Here is a 19,048-nt window from a genome sequence, read left to right on the forward strand (position 1 = left end):
CACAATTTTGAATGATAAATGATATAGAAATTAAGCAAACATTCAAACCACAATACACAAAGAATTATAGTGGTTCACCTGTGTGTTCACCAACTATTAAACAACAGCCACACAGATTGCTACTCCACTCCTAATATCCTCACACAGGGGATATCAGCATTCACTATAAAAATAGGTTTCACAGGTTCACTTAAAACCTTCACAATTGTGTCTTTCAAAGGGCTTACACAATTCAAAAACCCCACTTCTGAGTTTTTCTGGCTCTCCTCAGATAACCAATAGATTGAGATTTTTCTGGCTTAATCTCAAACAAAAACCAAAATGAAAGAAATGTATAATATAGTAAAATACCTAAATTTCTCCTTTTGTAGCAGCCCGGAAGAACCAATCGGAGTAGAAGTTCGAATGTGGAAGTTCAATGTCCAATACTCACTTTGAAAAGGTTCTAAGTTCTAATTGAATTTAAATTAAATCCAATTAGGGCTAGCTCTATTTGATTTTGATTCCAAGAAGTGGAATATCCCAATTCCTCTTTCAAATTAGATTGGAATGTATAAACAAAATCAAATAAGAAAAAGCTAATAAAATAGAATATTAAATATGCACAATTAGCTTAAGAATGAACACAGACTTATCTCAGAGTGATGCCTTGATTTTACTTGAATTTCCTTGTAAAACTCTGAAATTCATGTTCTATTGATAGTTGCAGAAATCGCATCTACGACTGGTCTTGAGGACACAACGACTGGTCGTAGACCGAACGGATTTTTAAAATTTTAAGTGCGATCGGATAAAATCGTTTCACAACTGGTCGTAGGGTGTCCACGACCAGTTGTGAGCCCTCCACGACTGGTCGTGAGACACTTGATTTGATCGCTGTAGTTTGAGTCGAAGGTGCACGACTGGTCCTAAAACGAGTCGACACTGTTCCTATGACCAGTCGAGCAGTCTCTAGGACTGGTCATAGCTCAACCAAAAAATTTTGAAAAATTGCAACAACTTAGGACTAGTCTATGAATTTCTTGGACTGGTCGAGCCAAAGCTAGGACTAGTCGAATAGAGTTCAGGACTAGTCTTAGAATAGACCAAACATCTATAAAATGATTCAATTTAAATTATATATACAAAATGACCTACCCTAAGGTCAATCTAAGGTCAATCATATCTTGAAAGTGAGGTATGAACATCGAGACTTCATTTCTTCAGATGATAGTTGACCTTTGAAGATTGTGAAGCGTGAGATCTTTCTACTTGATGTAACCTTAAGCTTGAGATCTTCTAGAGCTTGAATTACACTTCATCTTGCGTTGTACACTAACTTGAGTCTTTGAACAAGATCACTTCTTTCGTTGTATCTTGTGCTTGCGTTTCTTGAAATGGTTTGAAGTAGTTCTTCGTTCTTGACTTGAAGCAAAGTGTTTAGAGAGGTGATGTAATGTCTTGAACATATATACATATGAGCTACACAAGACATAGATTGAGGTTTTGACACCACAAAATTTGACAACCAAAGGAGTAGGAAACCATAACACTTACACATTGCGACCGCACCGTCGCCGCGATTCCGATACCGTGTCTTGCACATCGATTCGATACCCTGGTCAGGAGATGTGAGCCCGCGTTCAGTTTGAAGAAAACACCGCGCGTTTGTAATCCCAAGAGAATCTCTACAACATGTACCATTAATCAATCACTCAATCAATTAATCAATCACCTCATGTCAAGTACAAGAGCAACCCCAAAGTCAACTCTCTCCCTTACACACCCATACATGTCAAGTACAACTATCACCTCACATCCATCACTCACACCCATCACCTCTCTTATAACTACCCCCCCTTCTCTCTCTCTCTCTCTCTCTCTCTTTCTCTACACATTTTCCAAGCAACAAAAAATGGTGGACGTATAAGCTCTTCTAATGAGAGAAAAGTGTGTGTGTGTAGCCCACTTCCCATCCTAAGATCTATCATCCTAGCCCTTTATTTCTCATCATCTTCCATCAAAGTGAGACATAAGAAGATTGGCGTTCCATCGGATCAAGAAGATCGAACGGTGGGTGTTTTATAGGTCTAGATTTAATGCTTTGATGATGGGTCAAGTGAGGCCTATCGATTGATGGTATGGATCTCACTTTATACCCTAGGTGTGGCCAATGACCCACCTTGATTCTCATGATCATTCCATGATGGGGCCATTTTTCATGGAACCCATCATGATGTTTATTTTCCTTGCATAAATAGGATCATCTAAACCTTGCATTTTGGTGGAGAAAGGATCTCCACCGTTGATTTTGATCAGTGGGCCCACGTATAATGGGACCCACTTGATGTATGTTGTGATGTATGGAAGGGAGGGCCCGTAGTGCCGGGGTCCCTCCACCACTCGACCTTACTCTTTTTTTTTTCTCTCTCTCTCACCCTTTTTCTTTTATGTGATGATGTAGTTGTGTGGCCCACTCGGATGGACCTCACCTTGATGTATGTCTTATCCACACCATCCAACCATTGGGTGGCCCACCTAGGCAGCATGTCTATAGGTGGGGCCCACCCTAGATATGTGTTGTAACCAAACCATCCAGCGTCTAGGGATGTTGGATGTGGCCACGCAGTGAGGTGTGGACTGACGGAGTGGTTTGATGACCGAAAACAAAAATATTAGCTTGTTTCAACAAGCTTTTGGGTGGGCTGCTCATGCAGGCCCACCTTGATGTATGAGTTTAATCCACGCTGTCCATCCCATTCTCTAGCTCATTTTAGGCGTTGAACCAAAATATGGGGCTAATCCGATTTTCTGGTGGGCCATAGCTTAGAAAATAGTGATTTTTACCGTTGCAATTCGTTAAGAGCCACTTTAAATTTTCTACACACCAAAACATATCATATATTGGGCTGGTTTGGTCTGTCTTGAGCCATAAGATCCAATGGGTGGACTGGATTCACCTGATGCGGACCCCACCTAGGAAAAACCTCAAAAAAAATAACATGCAGCGCCTACTGCTGCTAGACGTCTAGAGGATGCTGTAGCAGGACGCTGCTTTGTTTAACGCTGGAGGAAGGGGGTCCCAACTATGGGCCCCACCGTGATGTGTGAGAATATTAACACTGTGCATCTTGTGGGCCCCTTCTAGTTGTGGGCCACCCCAAAAATCATCCATGCAAGGAACTCAGGTGGCCCACACTACAAGGAACAGTGAGGGATTGAATGTCTACCGTTGAAACCTCCTAGTCCAGAGGTTTTGGAATAAACTAATTTTTATTTATTTATTTAATTATTTTATTTGGTCCATGTGACCTTATCAACAGATCAGATGGGAAATAAACCTCATGGTGGGCCCTATGTGGGATCCACCTCTGTTGTTTTTAAGCAGCAGCCGCTGCCATCTGTTGCTACACTTGCAGCAGCAACACGTGATGCACGTGCCATCCACGGTGTACATGCACACCGTCCATTTAGTTGGTGGGCCACATGTGTGGACACTACCATGATGCATGTGTTGTATCCATACCTTCCAACCATTTTGAGAGATCATTTTATGGCATGATAAAAGAATGAGTCGGTTCTAAAGTTTAAGTGGACCCCACCATCTAAATTGTGGACAGTGACATTCCACCGTTCAAACTTCTAAGGGCTACAGTAGTTTCCAATTAAGCTGATGTTTTGTCTTCACTTCATCTATCACTATGTTAACTTATGAATTGGTTGGATCTCAAATACATTATGGCCGGCCACACCGTGATGTGTCCATCCATTGATCAGGTGGACCACACCGCAAGATAGTGGAGGATTGAGCATCTATCATTGAAACCCATTTAGGTCACAGAAGTTCTGGATCAATAAGGAATTTATTTTCCCTCTTAATCCAGGTCTTTAAGACCTTATGATTAGATTGGGTGGAAAATAAACTTAACAGTGGGCCCTGTGATTTGTTTAACAGTGAGAATTATTATCTCCCCTACTATTTGTGATATGGTCCAAATGATCCTTCAATATGACTCATTTTTGGGAATTTATGAGGTCCATTATTGAGGCCATCCTGATGTATTTGTGGTCCGTCCGTTGAGGCCCACCTTGGTATATATATGAGGCCCATATGATTAGGCCCATCTTAATGTATTTATGGCCCATCCATTGAGGCCCACCTTGATGTGTATGAGGCCCATGTGATGTGGCCCATTTGAAGTATTTGATGGCCCATGGGTTGAAGCCCAATGGGATTTACATAAGGCCCATTGCAATGTGTGATTCCACCATAGTTTGTGTAATGATGTTTATGACGGGCCGTGCCTTGGGAGCAATGATTGTTTGACGTCCACATTATGAGGATAATGATGGTTAAATGTCTGCATTGTAACTCTCCTTAGGGCCCATTGATAGGCCCATACTTGTTGTGGGTAGGCCGTCTAGGCCCATCTTTGTTGTGTGGATAGTTCATCACCATATAACATGCTTAATATAATTTCATGACTCATGCCATACGCATCATATGTATGCTTGATATGAGTAGTGACTGATCATAACATATGCCATTGGGCAGATTATTTATGGGACTCTATAACATCCTGAATTTTCACTGTTTTGGATTTCCAAACAAATCCATCAATTTTTATTTTTTATTTTTTAATTTTATTTAATTAACCTAAATATTACTTAATAACCATTAGCACTCAATGTCAGTGTATACAGGGGTGGTACCAGTAAAGAACCGCACCAGTCCGGTTAATCAGCTATAGGAAGCCAATGAATCTGCCCACAAAATCTGGGTCTCGATCGTGGCACGGTGACCGTTGATCGCGAATCAAACCCCATATCCGATCATCCCCAAATTTTGCATGGCCCTTCATTAGGACATGCAGCACCTATCCTATAAGTTTCATGGCCAGAGGGCCACCAGAACTGTCCCGATTCTCCAAACAAGCTCTAGATCGCTCGTTGGTGGATCATTAGTTCCAAAACTATAGAATAATGTCCATCTTACTGGGCTTGATGCCCATCGCGGGAGTCGGATCAGGGTATTGTGCAGAACCGCTTAACTTGAGCTGAAGGATGAGTGCATGAGAAGCGCAAATACCGTAAAGGAAGGAGTTGGAACTTAAGTGAATTAAGTCGTCCACTCTTATGCAAAGTTGAGGATTTCGGATCGTCGGTTTGCGACCAAACTTTACCCATGGAGTAAGGATATTTTCCTGCTCATATCCGTATAGCCGTGGCTCTGATTGACTATCGGTGACCGTTGAACAGACTTTTAAATTATATCTGTCGATCGGCGCATCCAAATGGCAGGCCGATCATATACCTACGTAGATCATCATTAGGACTAATTATCCGACGGTGGGTGTTGACTCCTACGCCCCATAGTAGGCCCTAGAGCTTAGAAAGACCCTCTCATAGGTCTAGTATAGTAAAAACTTAGCACTTAGGGCCATTTGCACCAAATCTGGCATTATAAAAGGGCCTCATTTGGGGCGCCCCTCTCCCCATACGAATTTGCCCTAGGGAAGGAAAGAGAGAAGAGAGAAAAGGGAGAAAGAAGAGAGGAAGAAGAGAGGAAGGGAGAATGAAGGAGAGTGAAGGTGGGCCATAGATCAAAGTGGGGCCCAAAGGAGTCCCATCTTGCAAAACCCTACCTCTCCCTCAAGGAAATCCATTAACCACAACCGGGAGAAGCCCTCTCCGCCTATTGGATAGGTAAATCTCTCATCTTTTTGGAAACCCCTCATGTTGAGGGAGGTTTTGCATGAGATTCTAACATGCATGTGCAATGTCTTAGGATTCCGGTCGATCGGCACCGGGTTCGGCGATTCTAGGTCATTTTCCGAGACTTCAACAATCCATAAGTGCGGACTATTATCCTTAGGTGGCCTAGCACCGATTATAGTAGGAGTTTAATGATTTTATTTATTAGGTATGATGTATTGAAGAATTTAGAGGAAACCTGGGGATGATATGTTGTTGGAATTGTATAAATTGTATGTTTATTTCTCTTTGATGTTAATCTTACCTCTCTCATGATCTAGTGTATGGATGATTACATGCTCATATTTGTTGATTTCTTTTTCTCATATGTGTTGCTTCATATTGTGTATGATTCATTTGCTCTTATGTATTTGATCCCTTGAGGTGTAGGAAGTGCTTAACTTCCTCACCAACCCACACCACACACATACACCTTATTCATGATATTAATAGTTTACTTGCTAAAGAAATTTGAATTGTATGTTGAGCAATATGAGAACATGGTGTTGAATATGCTTGATGTTACATTGGTAGTTGGCATGCTATGAGTCACTATTCCTACCCTTGGGTTGGTCAGGAACACGAGGAGAGCGAAGGTGGTTCTGTTGGTAGGACCACCTTGAGGTTAAACCCATGGGTTTGGGCGAGTACGTGTGGGCGGCAGTAGTTAGGCTACATGGGTCGCTTATACCCGATGTCGTTCCGCCACATACTTGCCTGGGCTCGTGCGGTTTTGTCCACTAGCTGACCCACCTGGTTTGTTAATCTTGTTTGCTCACATATATATGGAAACTAGAACACTCTACCACCATTGTATCCCATCGATACCGGATAGAATATTGATCCATAGTCTCGTGAGCTGGGCATAATGGAATGGGACACTGTGTTCGAGCTGTCGGCCTACGCTGAGGTTAGGAATAAAACTTGATTTGAGGTTGTTAGATTGGGCCTAGGGCCTGCAATCGAGGATGAAGGTCCAACAATTGCTAGTCCAATGTTCACTCCCCAAGTGTAGGGTTGTGATGTAGTAATAAACTCGGTAAGACCGAGGTCGAATCCACAGGGACTGATACCTGTACGTTATCTGAAACCAAGTAGAACTAGAACTAGACTAAGATGCGATCTAAACAAAATAGAATTTAAGAAATAATTGTGGAATAATTATCTAAAACTTTAAGGAATTCAGAGGAAGGAAACTAGGGATTCAGAGGATCCACTTGTAGAGATCAGGGAGATCTTATGCCTGCATCAAGGATTCAAACTGAACTTACTTGATCTGGTTTTCAAGAGATGAAAGGTATATGAATTAGAATGGATTCCATCATCCTACCATGCCCAGGAGACAAAGTAAATAACGGGATTAAACTAATTGCCAACCAATCGAAAGTACATGAAAGTTAGGAAGAGTACTATCATCCAACCATGCCTAGGAGACGATGGTGAACAACAGGGCCTCCTGACGTCATAAACATCAAAAGAGAAAAAGAGATATTCAAAGCCATTGCAAACCCATTGTAATTTCAGTCACAACAGACCATTAAAGACTGAGTAAATATTCTTTTAATAATCAACTCAAAACCAAGTTCAGTTCATGAAAAGCAGGAAATAGTGTCTCCCATCTCGCTACAGGCTTCACCTCTTAGCCCTAGCTAAGAGGATTAGCTACACATGATATGGGCTAAATTCTAATTAAAAGAAAGAAGAAGAAGAAGAAAAAGAAGAGGAAGAAGGAGAACCGTTTCAGCCGCTGTTCCTCTCTCTCTCACACGTCCACCTGCCTCCAGCCACACACGCTCCAGCAGAAAACGCACCAGCAGAAAACGCACCAGCGCTCACGTCCAGCCTTCCTCCGTTTTTATTCCCCTTACACTTTCTCTCTCTCTTTTTTTTATAGCACTCTCGTCGGCATCCAATTTTCGACCTCCATGCGGAAGTTTTTCGCATAAGAGACTGTGTTGGAGTCGGAATAGAAGAGCTTTTCGCAGCAACTGAGTTCGTCTGCGCACTAAAAATGCAAAACGACTTGCGTTTGGAGTGTCTTTGCGGCGTGATATCGACCTACCTGACAATTCTGACATCTTAGCTAGGGTATTGGACTCCCTGTGGACACATTGGACGGTCTGGATCACTCAAAGTATTGATGACCGTGGCCCACTATCTCCCGCAAATTCTGGTTTTTCCGAACGCGCGTAAGGCGTACGCAGAGGCGCTGACGTGTTCGGTGGGCCCCACAGAGGTGTTTTCGAAGAAATCCACCCCGTCCATTGGATTCAGGACGAAATTTCGGTCAAGAATGGGTAGTTTTGAACGTCCATTGACGCGGAATCAGAGAAGAAATCACCCAATCATCAATTTGAACGTTGCAGGGCAGTCCACTTATGGCCTCTGTATCGTGCACGTGTGCTTGCATGGGTCCAAAAGTTTAGCATGGGTTTGAAGAACTCATGGCCCTCTACAAGATGGACGGCTTGGATCATTCACTAGGACAATGTGTGGGGCCCACTGGCGTCCGCAAAACGGCCAGCGTCGTCCGTGTTGCCGCGTGAAACGGCGGTTGCCGTGTTTGGGAAGGAGATGCGGGTCAGCGCTGCTGACCCGCGTAACGTGGTTCGGTGCACGGCCAGTGCCGTGTACATGGTGTACGCGCACTGGCCATGTGGGGTCCATCGTGATGTATATGTAACATCCAATCCGTCCATCATCTTTAGCACTTCCATTAAAGGGGTGAGACCAAAAGTGAAGCATATCAAGATGTCAGGTGGGCCCCATTTCATTATTTTGGTAGCTGATCTGTCCGTTGGGCTGCTCCCGCGATGATCTGACGGATGAATTTCTACATGTACGGTTCATTTAGAGTCCTCAGGCCCTATATAGAGTTTTGAGCCGGTCAGATGGTGAGAACCATGTGATCTTGCATTCTAGCTTATTTCCAGGCCACTTGAACTTCAATTTCTCGGTTTTCTTGGATCTCTGGCGTTGATCTTGGTCCCCTGGGGTCTGGCCCTTGTCATGGTGATTCCTGAATGTTAAATCCATATTTTTAGCCTTCTATTTCAATCTATGCTTGTAAATGCGTCCTGTATTACAAATACAATTAAAACATGCCGTCAAACAGTATCATATTCGTAAAATCGGGTAATTACTGGGGTCTGATATGCAGTATTTGACCCTCAACACAACCCCCAACCAACATTTTGCTAGTCCCGAGCAAAATATGCGAAAAATAAGTTGAGAATTACATGACAATTTTTAGAGACTCAAGTGATTTTTTTATTTTTTGAAAAACAATCCAGATCCTAGAATTTTAAGATTCATGAATGTTGGGTATTTCTTTCTCCTAGACTCATGCGCACAGTAAAGTTCATAGTCAAGATCAAGGTATTAATCCATCAATTAGAAAAATTCCAAACATTGAGTTCCATGGGTGTATAGTGTAATATTGGCTTATCGATCATTAAGAGATCAAATTGTCGATTTCTTGACATCATTGGAAATCAATCAAAAAAATCATAACTACCATCACTTAAGCTAGAACTTTGGCTCACAGATCATTCTTTCATTTTTCTAGTTTTTTTTTTTTTTAATTTCAAGATGGGAATCAAATTTTCACTTATAAGGAGCAAACCTATGGTGAAACTAGTCGCCCATCTCTTTCCAACTGTTAATCATGGAAAATCGAATCCTCACCTATAGGGAGCAAACCCATGGTGTAATTCTTTTTTTATACCCTGATGGCCAAATCTTTTAGGCTGGTTTTTTGTCATGCTCAGTGATTACCAAATTAACCCTTCAGTTTCAAACTGAAATCTTAATGTGTAAGCGAGATGTGACATGTGAAATCATGACTCAATCAATGTTTACAACTTCTAATCATGGATTAATAATTCAAACTTAACTGTGAAATCTAATGAGCAACTAAATCCAAGAGTAGTAAATCACCAACATTCACTTATCTTGTAATTCTAAATCCAAGATGGCCATCAAAATCACTTCAAATTCACAAGAATGTTCAGAAAAAATTTTAAAAATTTTCACAATTTTTGCTCAAGATGAAGAAAACACTGATTAGGTAACCTAATCTCCCACCCCCAACCTAAAATCTACATTGTCCTCAATGTAAAAGAAATAAGCATGCAATGCACATGGGACAAAAATAAGTAAATGAGAAGTGATGGGATGATAATACCTGAAAGAATTAAGAGGCTTTCCATAGCTATGTACGTAAAAAGGGGGTCAGTACAAGAGAGAAACCAACAAAAGTAAAGACAAAATCCTACCTATACCACTTTCGTAGGTGCTCTCGATTGCATTTAGCGTATGCAACAAGCCTTTAAACCCCTAGGTTACCCCTAGTGGACGAGTTGTAGTCTCGTGAGGGTTTGTAGTAATGTTACCCACAAACATTGAACTAACTAATGATATAAACGAAATGAAATGAAGAGCTGGGTTGCCTCCCAGGAGCGCTAAGTTTACCGTCTTCAGCCAGACAAATAAAGCAACTACCCTAGTCCTAAGAAAACAGGAAACCTACCTATACCTCCATCAGACTAGGAGATCAATCCTGGTAAACAGGATCAGTCAGAGGCATGGACATGTCCTCTGAATCAAATTTCTCGACAAATGGTTTCAATCGATGTCCATTAACTTTAAACTCCTTGCCATTGTCGGGATCTCTTATCTCAACGGCCCCATATGGAAAAACAGTGACAACAATGTAAGGGCCGGTCCAACGAGATCGAAGCTTACCCGGAAAGAGATGTAATCGAGAATTGTACAAAAGGACCTTCTGACCAGGCGTGAATGATTTTCGTAAAATTTGTTGGTCATGAAATGCTTTCATCTTGTCCTTGTAAATTCTCGAATTATCGTATGCATCATTCCGGATTTCTTCAAGTTCATTTAATTGAAGTTTGCGTAGCGAGCCAGCGTTGTCTAGATTGAAATTAAGATTTTTGATCGCCCAGTACGCTTTATGTTCCAGCTCCACAGGCAAGTGACAAGCTTTCCCATAGACAAGTCTAAAGGGAGACATTCCAATAGGGGTTTTAAAGGCAGTACGGTATGCCCATAAGGCATCGGTCAATCGGATTGACCAATCCTTATGATCTAGGTTAACCGTTTTCTCCAAAATGTGTTTGATCTCCCTATTGGAAATCTCAGCTTGTCCACTTGTCTGTGGATGGTATGGGGTGCTCACCTTATGAGAGATACCGTATTTCTTCATTAAGCTCTCAAATGGTTTATTACAAAAGTGTGAGCCCCCATCACTAATGATGGCTCGAGGCGTTCCGAATCGAGAAAGGATGTTTTCTTTTAGGAATTTAATGACCATACGATGGTCATTCTTTCGACACGGAATCGCTTCGACCCATTTAGTGACATAATCCACGGTGAGCAAAATATACAGATTCCCAAACGATTGGGGGAATGGTCCCATGAAATCGATGCCCCAGCAATCAAATGCTTCAATGATAAGGATGGGATTCAAAGGCATCATATTTCGACGGGACAATGCTCCCAATTTCTGACAACACTCACAAGCTTTGCAAAACTCATGAGTGTCCCTAAATATAGTGGGCCAGTAAAAGCCACACTGTAGAATCTTGGCCGTGGTCTTTTTAGCAAAAAAGTGACCACCACAGGCCTGTGAGTGACAGAAGGAGATGACGCTTTGATGCTCATCGTCTGGTACACATCTCCTTAGGATTTGGTCTGGGCAATATTTAAATAAGTAAGGATCATCCCAGAAAAAGTTGCGCACCTCGGTGAAGAATTTCTTCTTATCTTGCGCAGTCCACCATGTCGGTATGGCACCTGTAGCAAGATAATTGGCAATATCAGTGAACCAAGGTGAATGGGAGATTCTGAATAATTGTTCATCAGGGAACATATCATTTATATGGGTCGCCTCAAGGGAATCAGAGGTATTAAGGCGAGAAAGGTGATCGGCCACTACGTTCTCTACTCCCTTTTTGTCTTTAATTTCCAAATCAAATTCTTGGAGTAGAAGGATCCATCGTATCAAACGAGGCTTAGAATCATTCTTAGAAAGAAGATACTTAAGTGCCGTATGATCTGTGTAGATAATGATCTTAGATCCGATCAAGTAGGACCTAAATTTGTCCAAGGCGAACACTACAGCTAAGAGTTCCTTTTTCGTAGTCGAGTAGTTTACCTGAGCAGAATTTAAAGTTCTACTTGCGTAATGAATGACGTAGGGCCGCTTATCTTTTCTCTAGCCTAGGACCGCTCCAAGAGCATAATCAGAAGCGTTACACATAAGCTCAAAAGGAAGGCTCCAGTCGGGTGGCTGCATGATAGGTGCAGTGGTTAACGTGCCCTTAAGCTTGGTGAAAGCTTCCTGGCATTGCTCAGTCCACTCGTACGGAGCATCCTTTTGAAGAAGATTACATAAAGGAGGAGAGAGGAGACTAAAGTCTTTTATGAATCGCCTGTAAAATCCTGCGTGTCCTAAGAAGGATCGCACGTCTCTGATGTTCTTGGGTGGGGGTAGGTTAGAGATAAGATCGATTTTTTCCTTATCTACCTCGATTCCCTTGGACGAGATGATATGCCCAAGGACTATTCCCTTCTGAACCATGAAATGACACTTCTCCCAATTAAGTACCAAGTTCTTTTCTTCACATCTTTTCAGCACACATTTAAGACTTTCCAAGCACTTGCTGAAAGATGGACCGTAAACAGAGAAGTCGTCCATGAAGACCTCTAGGTATTGCCCCACCATATTAGAAAAGATACTAAGCATACATCGCTGAAAGGTGGCAGGAGCATTATATAGTCCGAATGGCATCCTTCGATAGGCAAAGGTGCCGTAAGGACATGTAAATGTAGTCTTTTCCTGGTCTTCAGGGGCTATCTCTACCTGGTTGTAGCCCGAATACCCGTCAAGAAAACTGTAATAGGAATGACCAGCTAACCTTTCCAGGATCTGATCAATGAATGGTAAAGGAAAGTGGTCTTTCCTCGTGACGGTATTCAATTTCCTGTAGTCAATGCACATTCTCCAACCAGTAGTGACTCTAGTTGGCACGAGTTCATTATTAGCATTGGCTACGATGGTGATTCTGGACTTCTTAGGGACCACTTGAGTTGGACTCACCCATTAACTATCAGATATAGGGTATATAATACCCACATCCAATAGTTTAAGAACCTCGGCCTTAACCACTTCCTTCATGTTTGGATTTAGTCTACGTTGTGGTTGCCGAGCGGTTTTTGCATTATCCTCAAGATATATGCGGTGAGTACAAATCGAGGGATCGATTCCTTTGAGGTCCGCTATCGTCCATCCCAGGGCTCCTTTATGCTCAATGAGAGTAGATATGAGCATACTCTCCTGTTCTTTCTCCAGGTGGGCAGAGATCACCACCGGGTATGTCTCATCTTGACCTAAATAGGCATATTTCAAATCAGAGGGCAAAGGTTTTAGGTCAAGCTTCGGCGGCTTGAGATTAGACGGTAGAGGCACTACATCGGTTTGTGGTAACTCTTCAAATTGTGGCCTCCACCGGTTAACTTCAAGTACCGGTGCAGTATCAAGTAAGGCACACGTCTCCCTAATCATGTCATCATCAAAATCATGGGAGTGGGCCAGGCACGTCTCCAGATGGTCGGAGGATAAGGTCAGCGGTGTCGTATCTTCCACAAAAGAGTCAATCATGTTAATGTCGTGGAAATCGTCACCATCCTCTGAGTTGCTACCGTTATTGAAAAAAATGTTTGACTCCAATGTCAAATTTTCAAAAGACATAGTCATGATACCATTCCTGCAATTGATAATTGCATTTGACGTGGCAAGGAATGGGCGACCAAGAATGACGGGTATCTGAGTGCTCATGTTATTGATGGGTTCGGTGTCCAGGATGATAAAATCTACAGGGTAGTAAAATCTATCGACCTGGACTAACACATCCTCAATTATCCCTCTTGGTACACGAACAGAGCGATCAGCAAGTTGTAGTGTGGTTAGGGTGGATTTTAATTCACCCAAACCTAACTGTTTGTATACCGAGTAGGGAATCAGATTGACGCTTGCTCCTAAGTTAAGAAGTGCGTGATCAATTCGATGGTTCCCGATTACACATGATATGGTTAGGCTACCGAGATCCTTGAATTTCTGTGGCACGTCTTGCTTTAGGATGGCACTCACTTTCTCTGTCAAGAAGATTTTCTTTTGAATAATTTTCCGTCTTTTGGTCGTGCATAAGTCTTTCAGGAATTTGGCATATGAAGGTATCTGTTTAATGACATCAAGTAGAGGAATGTTGACTTTCACTTGTTTCAACACCTCTAGGATATCCTGAGAGTTAGAAAGAGGTTTTGGTGAAACCAACCGTTGGGGGAATGGAGCAACTGGCTTCTCTAGAAGTTCCGGTTCTACTTTTTGTGGGGCATCACTGGATCCATCATTGTTGTCCTCTTTTGGTTCTTGAGGCTTTTCGGGCCTAACCGGAAGAGTTTTATCAATGATCTTCCCACTCCTAAGAGTGGTGATGGATTTAGCATGCCCCATCTGATTTGAAGAGCTGAGATCATTATTCTCGTACTGCGGTTTAGGATTGGGGAGAGGTTGTGCAGGAAGCATCCCCTTTTCTATAACCATCATACGAGAATCTATCTTTTGCATAAAATCTGTGATTCCCAGCATTGCCTGAGCCAGCTCTTATATGGGATTTTGAACCGGTTCCTCTTGAGGTTTCACTTGATTTGGATTTTGATTGAAGAAACCTGGAGGAGTCGCCGTTTGTCCATTCCTCCAACTAAAGTTTGGATGATTTTTTCAGCCAGGATTGTATGTGTTGGAGTTAGGTCCAGTAAAAGGTCTTTGATAGTTGTTTACGGCATTGGCTTGTTCATTCAACACTCCTCGAAAGGCGGGTATTGTAGGACAGTTTTCAGTTGTGTGAATGTTGCAATCACAGATGCCGCAAACAATTTCATTGACCTTATCCTTCTTTCCTTCCATGGCCTCAACTTTCCTTATGAGCGTAGTCACTTTACACTTGGGATCATCCTCTTCTTTCAAGAGATATAATCCACCTTTCTCCTTTAATTGAGTCGGCCTAGACGTGGTGTTCGCCATTGGGTAATAGTCCCATGATTGTGTTTTTTCAGCGAGACTATCGAGGTAATCCCATACCTCGTCAACATCTTTGTTGATGAACTCTCCATTACACATTGTCTCGACCATTTGGCGCATGGAAGATGTCAATCCATCATAGAAAAAATTTGTAATGCGCCACGTTTCAAATCCGTGTTGTGGGCATGAACTGACCAAATCTTTGAACCTTTCCCAACATTGGAAGAATGTTTCATCTTCCTTTTGGGCAAAGTTCATGATCGCTTTTCTGAGGGTAATCGTTTTATGATGTGGGAAGAATTTTTTTATAATTCCCTCTGCATGTCGTTCCATGTGCCAATGGATCTAGGACGCAGTGAATGTAACCACGTCTTAGCTTTCTCTTTTAAGGAAAAAGGAAAGAGTTTCAGCCTAATTGTATCCTCAGATACATTAGGAAAACATAATGTAGCTATAATCTCATCGAACTCTTTCAAATGTAAATATGGACTTTCTGATTCAAGTCCATGGAATTTGGGAAGGAGTTGGATAACTCCTGGCTTGATGTCCGTTTGTCCTGTGTTTTCAGGAAAAATCATGCATGAGGGCATACTCACTCCCGCCGGTTGTAGATAATCTCGTAAAGTACGAGGCGGGGGTGCCTGTTGCACCTCATTCTCATCTTGGGTATCCTCCACCCTGGGTGGAAGTGGAGGAGGTTGGTCTTCAGCCATAACCTCAGTTAACTCAGGGGATTTCGAGCGGTGTCTAGTCCTGCGATGGATAGTCAACCCATCAACCAATCCTCCTTCAGTCAAGAGATGTCGAGTGTCGTCACGGGCCCACTTGGGCATGAAAACACTCGCAGCCCTCAATAAAAAACCTAATCCTAAGAAAGGAAAAGAAAATCTAGAAAGAAAGAGAGAGTTGGAAAGAAATTACCAAATTGGAGTCCTAAGTTAAAAACCTGCAAAATAAAACAAAAATAAGTTAGATTCTAAAAAGAGAAGAATGATCCTTTAAAAGAAAAATAACAGTAAATTAATTTCTAAAAGAAGGTATTCTTAAAAGAAAGTGGAAATTTCTAAAGTAAATTAGGGAAGATCTAAGCTAGAAAGTAAATTATTAAAAGAGAACTGAAAAATAGAAAGTAGGGAAGGAGCTTACCGAATTAGAAATTTCTATCTTAAAGGCCTACAAAATAGGAAGGTTAGTTTCTAAACAAAAATTCTAAAAATAAATTAGGAAACAAATTGGATTCTAAGATTAGAAAGTTACTAAAAATAAAAGTAGAAAGTTAATTAAGAAATAACCTAGTTTCTATTTCCTACAGATGAGAGGATACTAGAATTAGAAAATTTCTAAGATTTAAACCTTAATTCTAAAAACAGAAAAAGTAGAGAATTTAGGAAAGAATTACCAATTTAGAAATTTATGTCAGGATCCTACAAAACAGGAAACAAGTTAGTTCTAAAAATCAAATAGAAATAAAAATCTAAAACTAAAGTTAATAACATCCTAATCTCAAACTAATTCTAAAACTAATTAATTTCAAAGAATCGTAACCGTCAGTCCCCGGCAACGGCGCCAAAAACTTGTTCACTCCCCAAGTGTAGGGTTGTGATGTAGTAATAAACTCGGTAAGACCGAGGTCGAATCCACAGGGACTGATACCTGTACGTTATCTGAAACCAAGTAGAACTAGAACTAGACTAAGATGCGATCTAAACGAAATAGAATTTAAGAAATAATTGTGGAATAATTATCTAAAACTTTAAGGAATTCAGAGGAAGGAAACTAGGGATTCAGAGGATCCACTTGTAGAGATCAGGGAGATCTTATGCCTGCATCAAGGATTCAAACTGAACTTACTTGATCTGGTTTTCAAGAGATGAAAGGTATATGAATTAGAATGGATTCCATCATCCTACCATGCCCAGGAGACAAAGTAAATAACGGGATTAAACTAATTGCCAACCAATCGAAAGTACATGAAAGTTAGGAAGAGTACTATCATCCAACCATGCCCAGGAGACGATGGTGAACAACAGGGCCTCCTGACGTCATAAACATCAAAAGAGAAAAAGAGATATTCAAAGCCATTGCAAACCCATTGTAATTTCAGTCACAACAGACCATTAAAGACTGAGTAAATATTCTTTTAATAATCAACTCAAAACCAAGTTCAGTTCATGAAAAGCAGGAAATAGTGTCTCCCATCTCGCTACAGGCTTCACCTCTTAGCCCTAGCTAAGAGGATTAGCTACACATGATATGGGCTAAATTCTAATTAAAAGAAAGAAGAAGAAGAAGAAAAAGAAGAGGAAGAAGGAGAACCGTTTCAGCCGCTGTTCCTCTCTCTCTCACACGTCCACCTGCCTCCAGCCACACACGCTCCAGCAGAAAACGCACCAGCAGAAAACGCACCCGCGCTCACGTCCAGCCTTCCTCCGTTTTTATTCCCCTTACACTTTCTCTCTCTCTTTTTTTTATAGCACTCTCGTCGGCATCCAATTTTCGACCTCCATGCGGAAGTTTTTCGCATAAGAGACTGTGTTGGAGTCGGAATAGAAGAGCTTTTCGCAGCAACTGAGTTCGTCTGCGCACTAAAAACGCAAAACGACTTGCGTTTGGAGTGTCTTTGCGGCGTGATATCGACCTACCTGACAATTCTGACATCTTGGCTAGGGTATTGGACTCCCTGTGGACACATTGGACGGTCTGGATCACTCAAAGTATTGATGACCGTGGCCCACTATCTCCCACAAATTTCGGTTTTCCTGAACGCGCGTAAGGCGTACGCAGAGGCGCTGACGTGTTCGGTGGGCCCCACAGAGGTGTTTTTGAAGAAATCCACCCCGTCCATTGGATTCAGGATGAAATTTCGGTCAAGAATGGGTAGTTTTAAACGTCCATTGACGCGGAATCAAAGAAGAAATCACCCAATCATCAATTTGAACGTTGCAGGGCAGTCCACTTATGGCCTCTGTATCGTGCACGTGTGCTTGCATGGGTCCAAAAGTTTAGCATGGGTTTGAAGAACTCATGGCCCTCTACAAGATGGACGGCTTGGATCATTCACTAGGACAATGTGTGGGGCCCACTGGCGTCCGCAAAAAGGCCAGCGTCGTCCGTGTTGCCGCGTGAAACGGTGGTTTCCGTGTTTGGGAAGGAGATGCGGGTCAGCGCTGCTGACCCGCGTAACGTGGTTCGGTGCACGGCCAGTGCCGTGTACATGGTGTACGCGCACTGGCCATGTGGGGTCCATCGTGATGTATATGTAACATCCAATCCGTCCATCATCTTTAGCACTTCCATTAAAGGGGTGAGACCAAAAGTGAAGCATATCAAGATGTCAGGTGGGCCCCATATCATTATTTTGGTAGCTGATCTGTCCATTGGGCTGCTCCCGCGATGATCCGACGGATGAATTTCGACATGTACGGTTCATTTAGAGTCCTCAGGCCCTGTATAGAGTTTTGAGCCGGTCAGATGGTGAGAACCCTGTGATCTTGCATTCTAGCTTATTTCCAGGCCACTTGAACTTCAATTTCTCGGTTTTCTTGGATCTCTGGCGTTGATCTTGGTCCCCTGGGGTCTGGCCCTTGTCATGGTGATTCCTGAATGTTAAATCCATATTTTTAGCCTTCTATTTCAATCCATGCTTGTAAATGCGTCCTGTATTACAAATACAATTAAAACATGCCGTCAAACAGTATCATATTCGTAAAATCGGGTAATTACTGGGGTCTGATATGCAATATTTGACCCTCAACAGTCAAGGATCGCGGGGTCTCGGCCTCACACATTGGGGGGCCTTGGCCTCGCAACTAGTTCAGGGCATTTGATATGTGAGGTGTATCAGATTTCCAAATCTTCTGGATAAATGGACTTAACTAAGAACCCGGTTAACATCATCATTGCACGACATTAGCTAGGTTGGCGAATCGACAGTCGAGGTCGCTCTGAGGGAGTATTGACATATGCGATCGTTAGACGGAGTCGCTCGAGGGAGAGTTGTGGTGAGGGCATACATCATATCATCCACCATGCATGTGCATTAATAAGATTAGTTAGGTATTTGTGAATGATTGCTTTTCATTAAATTCCTATTATAACTGATGCTTGTTGCAACTTAAGACTAATAGCACCCACTAAGTTGATCACTCACTCCCACTCTGGGATGGTGTTTTAAAACACCAACCAGACCCGCTCGTAGATACAGGAGATACAGAT

At 42.1% G+C, this 19,048-nt stretch overlaps 1 non-coding gene across 1 annotated transcript; it reads left to right on the plus strand.

The window, feature by feature from the left end:
* Window positions 1–15,002: 15,002 nt before the first annotated feature.
* On the plus strand, window positions 15,003–15,109 carry LOC131257284 (small nucleolar RNA R71). The gene has a single exon (XR_009177292.1). It is a non-coding gene; the product is annotated as a small nucleolar RNA R71 (small nucleolar RNA).
* The last annotated feature ends 3,939 nt before the right edge of the window (window positions 15,110–19,048 follow it).

This window comes from Magnolia sinica, chromosome 9, assembly GCF_029962835.1.
Source record: "Magnolia sinica isolate HGM2019 chromosome 9, MsV1, whole genome shotgun sequence".
NCBI lineage: Eukaryota > Viridiplantae > Streptophyta > Magnoliopsida > Magnoliales > Magnoliaceae > Magnolia > Magnolia sinica.